Raw genomic sequence first — 9,806 nt, 5'->3', positions numbered from 1 at the left:
CTTTTTCTACAATGAGGAAAGTCAAGCACACTGAGGTTAACTTGCCTGAGATGCCAAGTGGTAAAGGGTGAAGCAAGCAAGGGTGAACAGTCCATTATTCTTACTCCAAGACCCCAGTTATCTCCAGATGGGACCCAGGTTTGAATGTGCTCTGCTTCATAGAAATAGAATCTGGTTATGAATATACCAAGACTAACAATGATAGAATAACTAGCATGTCCTGACACTGCTTTAAATGTTTTACCTTTGAAAATTTACTCACAATTTACAAGTATTAACGTTGAATTCTCTCAACAACCCAATAATGTAGTTAACTTCATTATTTCCCTTATACAGATAATATGTATCCATATATGCCCTTGGCTTTGGGTTCTACAAAAAGTTATCAATACAAAGTCAAAAATTATCTTCTATGAAATTACAAACCTTAATTATCTTTATTACTAGAATAAGTACATCAGTTTGGGTTATAAATGACTTTAGACATGAAATGACATACATTCAATGGTGTACTGGTAAATAGCTCAAAACCAGCTTTCTGGGAGAAAAGGGCCCAGTTTATAGATCTTGCCCATTTCTGTGGTGTAATTATTTCCATTATGGCCAGTTTCAAGCTACCAGGTTGACATCACTCAACTTGGAGCTGGGAAGATATATGCACAATAAACTCTTACAAACTGGTTCTGACATATTACTGGTCCAGGGTCATGTATAACCCATATGTAAGCTGGAATTCTTCAGATTCTTGAGTAAGCCTAAACTGCTTTGATTTTAAAAATATGTTACAGGAATTCTGACAAGTTTTTGAATTCCTATTAATTTTTTCAAATGTTTTTCAGAGTGAGTTATACTGATAGTCTTTTGACAGCATGAAGACTGGACATAAGCCACTAAGTCAAGGGTTGGCAAACATTTTTGTAATGGGCCAGTACTATATGGCCTAAATATTTATGTCCCCCCCAAAAAAAACCCAAATTTACATGCTGAAAATCTAATGCCCATGGTGATGATATTAGGAAGTGGGGCCTTTGGGAGATGATCAGACATGAAGGTGGTGCTGCCCTCATGAATGGGGTCAGTGACCTTACAAAAGAAGCTGTGAAATCTAGCTCACCCCTTCCACCATGTAAGGACACATGGATATATCTACCACTGGGAAGAGCCCTCACTTGACTATGTTATCTTCTGATCTTGGACTTTTAGCCTCCAAACCTATGAGAAATAAATTTCTATTGTTTCTAAGACAACCAGTCTGTTGTGTTTTGTTATGGCAGCACGATGGGAAATGTTTTAGGTTTTGCAGGCCACATACTGCCTTTGGCACATAATCTTTGTTCTTACAATCCTTTAAAAATACAAATATTATCCATAGCTCTTGGGCTAGTCAAAAATAGCTTGATTATGCCCAGAGACTAGATTTGGTCCACAAGTTAGAGTTTGCTGATCCCTTCTCAAAGCCTTGAGAAGGCACACAGGGGAAAGAAATGAGAATGATCACGTGGTCAGATACTCCTGATCTTTACTGCATCAGTAATTTTGGCAGGTGACAGCCTGCTGGAGGCTAATTCCAGCAGGGTCATAATAAATTCGAGAAGTCCTCAAAAGGTTGAATGGACTCTTTCAGCAGGGCTGAAAATCTGCATGTTATTACCTGCTGCTGGAACAGCTGAAGGCAGTTCCCCCAACCTGATAATACTTTATTGTTTACCAAACCTTACCTTTGATATGTATATCTGCTTTGCTATAGAGCAAAATGTGTGAATAAAAAGCCATGGGTCCAGGGATTCGAGGAGCTTAGTCACTAGAACTAAGTTTCCATCTGGCTTTCCTCCATGCCTTCCAAATTCATATTTCTTCTCTAGTCTCTTCATTCATTTATGCACAGCCCCTTTTCCAGATTCCTGAACCCTTGTAGATGCGGAAAAGACACCGGCAACAGCCTTCTACTTTACAGCATTATATGGGTTAAATGAATTAATTCCTGAGAGCTCTTCTTAAAGTATAATGTTTCAACAACCATGGGAAATAGTATTATCCTAAATTGCCCATGAAAGACTGCAACTATAATGATGGTTTAATAGAATGTGTACCCAGAGCAGAAAGTACCAGCTCTTTAAATGGAAGTCCCAACAACAAAGGAAAACCTAAACAGTTTGGGTCATTATTATAAAACCTCTGTTGTTCTAAGCCACCCTTGAGGCAACATATAGGCCTCCTGGCACTGAATAACAATTGCAACCTCAGCTTGACTTAATACTAGTTAGGGCTCTGACCTTGCATGTAGTTGGTGCTCAGTTTTTACTGAATGAATGAATGAATAATCATATCCAATAGCTAAGCCCTCACCTTCTTTGAACCACAGCTCTCCCAAATCATAGTTCTAAACCATTTAATCCGTCAGCCACCTGCCTATCCCGACACCAAGAGGATGTTTGGAGATGTTTCCCTAGCTCAGTGATAAGAGAAAAATGAAGAGAACGCCATGTATAAGATATCCAACCATCCATAATTGTTAAATAAATATCTGACTTTCTTTACATTCTCAAAGTCAAAATATAATTATATTCCACTGATAGTTATTTTTTAAATAATACATAAATAAATGGAAGAAATCTCACTTTTGAACTGACTGTGAAATCCAATCCAACAATAAGGAGGTGTGTCCCATGAGCTGACTTGATATGAGAACATCCGAGTACAGAGGTGATATTAAGTTACACTTCTCTTTTATTATTTTTAATGTTCAGACAATGTGTCATTGTTTGCAAATGCTTTATAACCAAGGAACACTTTATGACCAAGATTTTAGAGTTTTACATTTTGATGTCTAAATCAAAACCCATTCATTTCAATTCTACTGTCTCAGAAACCTCCCACTTCACTCTTTAGAGTGAGGTGGGATCCTCCCTCCCCTTTTTAACTTCAAATAGGGATAGTTCTACATACTTGAAATGTGTTTCTACTTCATCTATTATGTAAAATTTCTTACTATATGGACAATGATTGAAAAGATGATAAAGATAGATTGAAGAATCTAGTTTTAGAGAAGGCAAACTTTCCCCTCAGTTGTCAGAGAGAAAAACTGTCCTTTTTAGCTCTCAGTAAATTAGAAAATGGAATTTGGCACTGAATTACAACATGTGTTAGAATCCAAAGAGACACCATAAAGTCCCACTGAACATAGGAGCTAAAATAATTAGGGAAGCTTATACTGAAATAACTAGAAAGGGATCTTCATAGACCAATTCAAACTGGTCGATATATTTTTACAGAGTTATGAAATCATGCAGCATTCAGTTATAGTTCACATTTATTCATCTCCAATGAAGCCTTGTCCTAACCAGGAAAACCACTTGCAGTAAAAGAAGGATGGAAATAACACAAAATGGTGATATTTGTATCAAATGAGTGAATCTAGAATTTCTAAAAAATCAACTCTGATGGATTAAAAGAAATGCATTTAAGATGCTTCTAACCTTACATAATAGATCCTAAAATACCTACCACCAGATTTATATTACCAAATTTCACAGTATATATAAAAACTATACTAGTGCCCATCTTCACTATTCCAGTGAAATTAAATAATAGCAAACTGTCAATTCTCAGTGATTTTGTCCATATAAATTAGCCATTTTCTGAATTATCTACAGCAACACTTTACTAACAAACTCACTTTATTCTTTACTACTCTATATGTTATGAAACATCTTCCTTGCCATCCATTGGTATCCCCCCAAAAATAAATTATTTTAGAAATTAAGCCTGTGTTTCCCAAACTTTGTTCCAAGCAATACTATTCCTATAAGATGTTCTATTAAAAAAGAGGTCCGTCATCAAATAAATTTGAATATACACTGCCTGGTTCCACTCTTGATGATGCACAATGTGCCTTGGATTTTAAAATTTCTGAGAAGACTGTCAGGAAAGAAACGTATTTGACCATGGATAGTTTTGAGTTTTTCCCCCCATGTAACACCCCACGTTTACAGAATACTTTTGGGGGGAAACTTCTATAACTAAACTAGGAGAGAGAAAAAAAACAACTGATAATAAATTCCAAAGATATACCTCAAAGCCAAACTTTAGACTACCAGAATCTCATACACCCAACCCTGGGCCCTGGGGTTTGTGCCAACTCATTCCGTACTTTGACATGCCTTGCCCCAGCACCATAAGGCCTCTCCCCTTTAAACAATGCTGATAGGTAACTAGGATGGGCTGCAGGAAGGCCTGGAGGGGAGAGGCCTGATGGGCATTTCCTGTCAGTTATCATTCAGTTACCAGGGTGCATTAAAAAAATTAGATTATCAGGGAAGGAGGAAAATAAAGGGAATCTGGTCATTCTGCCTCACACTTTCCTTTTCTGCCTTTAAAGATGACTAGGTGACCCAGTAAAACTGCTGTATATTTTCCCCTGTGGTTTAGCTAAGTCTGCAAACCTAAACTCAGTGGACAACTTGATAGAATACAAGGCAGCAAACATTTAAATATCATTAACTTACAGACATGCTGCATAACATGACTGATATATTCTCATAGAACAACAAGATCAATTTGAAGCAAGAAAAATCACAAATTAACATCCTTTTTATTATTATTATGCTGGGCAAGGTGTATGAAGAAAGTGCTGCTTCAATGAAATAGAAAATGACTCAGGTATTCTCATATTTCTTTTCTGAGCCTGGATTTCAGCGTGGCCATTCCATCTGATTGTAATTCCTGTAGGTAAGCAGATGTTCAGGCAACACAACAAGAATTATAATAATCTATGTGGGATGTTCCTAAAATGTGAGTTAATGCTTTCAAACCCACAAAGCTTGCAATTTTATGGAGATGAACTGCATTACAGACCCACATGCAAGCATGTGCTCATCAAAATTACCTCAACTGAATCAACAGCGCAGCTCATTTGCACCACCTTGCCTTCTGGAACTGACCTGTGAGATGCAGCCTCAAATCACTTTCTTCCTCCTAAGGATTAAAATTGATATAGAAAAATATAGACAACCAGCAGTGATGCTTTTTCAGGTTCAGATTTCTTGATCTAAAACAAATATGGGGGTTGGAGGGTTGGGGGTGGGTGGAGGGATTAAGCAAAGAAAAGAAAAAAGAGAGAGAACTCATGGACATGGACAACAGTGTGGTGATTGCAGGGGGTGGTGGAAGGGGGCACAGAGGGGATAAATGGTGAAAAATAAAATAAACTTAAAAATAAAATAAAACATATATGGGAAACAAGGTGAAGTGCACTGCCAAAAGGAAGAGATTTCAAATTATAAATTGTTGCTTCCCTAATATTCCAAAGGATACTTCCAGAGATGACTAGGTACGAGATAGGAGGGGGGACAAATGGAAAAATTCACAATAATAAACTGATACCCACCGATTGTATACAATTGATTGAGAATTGGCTTTGGTCCTAGCAAGCAGACTCTAATCTGGGATTCTGGAGATAGACTGACCACTGACCAGTTTGCAATAAGGACACCATAAAGGGTGCTAAGTGGAGAAGCCGTACGCTGGCATTTTCTAGGGGACAACTGTCAAAACATTCACCAACGGTGAAGTGGGGTAGGATAACATGAAAGGCAACACACAGGCTCAGGCATTTGAGAGGCACAGTGGACACCACTGGTATCAGCGCTATGGAGTCGGGGAAACCTGATCCAGCTGGGGGACTGGCTTCACTGCAGAAGGGACTGTAGTTTCAGCAGACAATGAAGGGTGAGTGTGTATGTGAAGGGGACGATGGGATGGTTACAGAAGCTTCCAGCCAAAGGCAGCAGCATCTGCAGAAGCTCTGATGAGGAACAGTGCCTGGCAAGGAGAGGAATGGAGAAATGGCCAATAGATCCCGAGGGCGTGAGGAAGAAACAAGGTGAAGGGTGGTGCCAGGTGAGGCAGAAGAAACAGGCAGGGGCCAAGTCACAGCCAGGATGGAGACTACGGTTCTTATCATAAGAGTAATGAGACACAGTTCTTGCAGCAAGAAAGCTACAAGATAGATTGCTGTAAAAAAAATTCTCTCTGGCTAGTTGTGAACCGACTGGAGAGAGTCAACATGGGCGTGCAGCAAACAGCCTCTTCAAGGCGGCTGCAGTGGCTGGCATGGGGGGGGGGGGGTGGCACTCACTAGGGGCTTATTTACTCACCGTGCGACCAAAACCATGTGGGAGATTACCCTTTCGTTTAATATCTTCATTTCTATTGAAACACTAGAATACGAGCTCCACAGTAAAAGGGACTCTATGTGGTGTGGCACTGCTGTTCCCCAGCTCCTAACGCAGAGTTCGGTAATTAGAAGGTGGTACTCAGTGAGTACTTGTTGAATAGTTGAAGTTTAAAGGAAGTACTCCTAATGGGAGTATAGAGAGTTCCTATGGATCATTCATACCTTGATATGAATGGTCAATGTGAGCACAGGCCCAAAGCGGGCAGGGAAGAAGCAATGGGGAAGGAGGCTTTGCTCACTTCATTACATTGACATTTATATTGTAAGTATGGGAGATGAACAGGTAGTTCCTTAGGTTGAAAATCTTACTGGGACTGGCTAAAGATATACTTCTGAGTCAAACTGTAATCTTGCGTGGTTAAGAAGTTCTTTCAAAATGACAGCAACTTTTATGTTTTTTCATTAAACCTTGTTTTTCATTTCTTGGCTTCTTTTTTTTTTTCAGTGGCAGGATCTTGGTGTTATCTTTGAATGTAATCTAAACTATCTGTGAAACCCCAATGATTTCCAGTCCTTGCTTACAGGCCTGGGCCTGCAGAAGAGTCAGTCACTCCTGACTGAACGGTAAATGGCTCCATGTTGCTTCCGAGCACTGTTCTAGGGCTGAGACTAAAACTGAGATCACTCATCTCTTCTACACCTTTCTGTGCTGCTCAGATCTGAAAATCAATTTTATGGAGGAAAAGTAAGTGGCCCCATATTAAGGAGGCCTGGACAGGTGAGTCTGCACCCTGTGTCCGGGTGGTAAACTGGGACATTGTATGCTCATGCGTAGGACACCCAGGCTCAGAAGCATGAGAACAGTGACATCCAGTGGCTGGCTGGCGCACTTCTGAGGGGCCAGGCACACAGGTGAAGAATGGAGCTCACACTGCTCCGGATCCTGACTTTCTGCTTTTGTCCTTCGAAGCCTGGGAACCCTTCGAAATTCCAGGAAGATTCTGAACTCAGACAGAACAGGCTCTACCAATATACTTCCATATTCTCTCCTGGGTTTTTAGTTTCAGGACAATCATCTCTCTCTAGAGTTGCAATGTTTTAAGTTGCATCCTGAATGTTAATAAATGATAATGTTCAACATTTGAGAAAATGCAAAATTACACTGTAGTTTTAAAAATAAAGTTCAGCCGAAACTGGTTTGGCTCAGTGGATAGAGCGTCGGTCTGCGGACTGAAGGGTCCCAGGTTCGATTCCGGTCAAGTGCATGTACATTGGTTGCAGGCACATCCACGGTGGGGGGCGTGCAGGAGGCAGCTGGTCGATGTTTCTAGCTCTCTATCCCTCTCCCTTCCTCTCTGTAAAAAATCAATAAAATATATTTAAAAATAAATAAATAAAGTTCAGAGGGAAGGCGGGGGGCGGGGGGTAAGATAGCAACCAAAAGACTTGTACGCATGCATATAAGCATAACCAGTGGACACAGACAATAGGGGGTGAGGGCCTGTGCTGGGAGGCGCAAGTGGGCTGGGAGAGGTCAATGGGGAAAAAAGGAGACATATGTAATACTTTCAACAATAAAGAATTTAAAAATAAATAAATAAACAATAAAGTCCAATCTTTTATTTCAAAAAATAAAAAAATAAAGTTTGTCATTCATTCAGTAAATGTTTATTGTGTACCTACTAGGTGCCAGCAGTGAGCAAAAGAGGTATTCTGACCCTCTTGGAGGTTACATTCTTATTGGAGAAGACAAACAGTAATGTATACAAACATGTATGCACACACACCTATAGACATCCTTTAATGCCAAGTCATGGTAAATGCTAAAAAGAAAAGTGAAACAGGTAAAGGCATAGAATTTGACAAAGGGATTGGTGCTATTTGAATGGTGATCTTAAAAGATTTCCCTGAGGACATTTGAACAAAAACCTGAATTGAGGGGTCAGTTCATGTATATATCAAGGGACGAGCATTCCAAAAACAGAGAAAGGCAAGTGATAAAGATTACTATTGTGTGAAATCAAGATTCCAGAGGAAATTAAAAATAAGATTGTGTGTAGTTACATAAAAATAATCTATAATAATAAAAGCGTAATATGCAAATCAACCGAATGGCCAAACAACAGAACGACCGTCCTGATGACCTTCCGGATGACTTCCCGGACAAAGCCGGGGCTGCGAAGATCTACTCTTGCACAAATTTCGTGCATCAGGCCTCTAGTTATATATAAAAGCAATTTAATTCTATTTCTAAAGATAAAAAGAAGTTATGAGCCTAAGCTCAACTTTCATACTTTAGACAGGAGAGTGCATACATTAATTACAGTCAATTTTTAGAAATTCAGAACCAAAGTAAAAATAGTGTCATAAAATTACATAATGCCACTATTTACAAATAATTTATTTCAATGTAAAAGCAAAGAGTCAAGAATGTAGATAGTAGCATACTCTTCAGATCTAAATTCCTTAAATTACCCAGCAGAGGGAACTATGCTACAACAGAGTAAAGCCAAACTATCTCCAGATTTGGACCAAAGTAGATTATTAATGTTGTAGTGTTGTCTTTTTAATTTCTTTTCACATGCATGGCAGGTGCAACCACCAGCTGAATTATTACAGCAACAGTTGTTACATTGAGAACTATTTTGGTGATCATGCATGCCAAGGTCATTCAACATTTGCAAGGATTTTCATCTTCTTTATTACCACTATTCTTTATAGTACTGATTGAAGTAAATTCTGTGGCTATTTATAAACCCTCCCAGAAGCCATTGTTTTTATTAAGAGTACTGTTTCCATTTTCCATAGTAGTTCTCAGTCTCACAACAGAAAAGAAATGATCAAAACAACAGCACAAATCCCTTACTTAAAAATGCTCTTGCCCTAGGTGGTTTGGCTCAGTGGATGGAGCGTCAGCCTGCAGACTGAAGGGTCCCAGGTTCGATTCTAGTCAAGGACACATGCCCAGGTTGCTGGCTCGATCCCCAGTGTGGGGCATGCAGGAGGCAGCCAATCAATGATTCTCTCACATCATTGATGTTTCTATCTCTCTCTCCCTCTCCCTTTCTCTCTGAAATCAATAAAAAAATATTTTTTTAATTTTTTTTCTTGAAATTAAGTGAAAGTTGCCTAGTATCCAGAACATAGGGAGACTATTCTATACATATAGTCTTCTAAAATTGTTCTAGTTTTGCGTTCACATTTAGTTCTTGAATCGGTGTGTTAGGGCGGCCATAACAGAGGTGGCTTAAATGACAGGGATTTATTGTCTCACAGTTCCGGAGGCCGGAGATCTGAAATCAGGGTGTTGGCAGGGCTGGTTCCCTCTGAGGGCTGTGAGGGAGACTCTGTTCCATGCCTCTCCCTAGCTTCTGGTGCTTACTGGCAATCTTTGTGTTCCTGGGCTTGTAGATGCATGACCCTAATCTCTGCCTTTCTGTTCACATGGCATTCTCCCCATGTGCACGTTTGCATCCAAAGTTTTCCTTTTTATAAGGACACGAGTTATATGGATTATAGACCCACTCTACTCCAGTATGGCCTCATCCTAACTTAACTAATTACATCTGCAACAACTCTATTTCCAAATAAGGTCACTTTCTGAGCAACTGGGAGTTCGGACCTCAGCATT

The sequence above is a fragment of the Cnephaeus nilssonii genome (assembly GCF_951640355.1).
Source record: "Cnephaeus nilssonii genome assembly, chromosome: 9".
Taxonomy (NCBI): Eukaryota; Metazoa; Chordata; class Mammalia; order Chiroptera; family Vespertilionidae; genus Cnephaeus; species Cnephaeus nilssonii.
Note: the sequence above shows the minus strand (reverse complement) of the source record.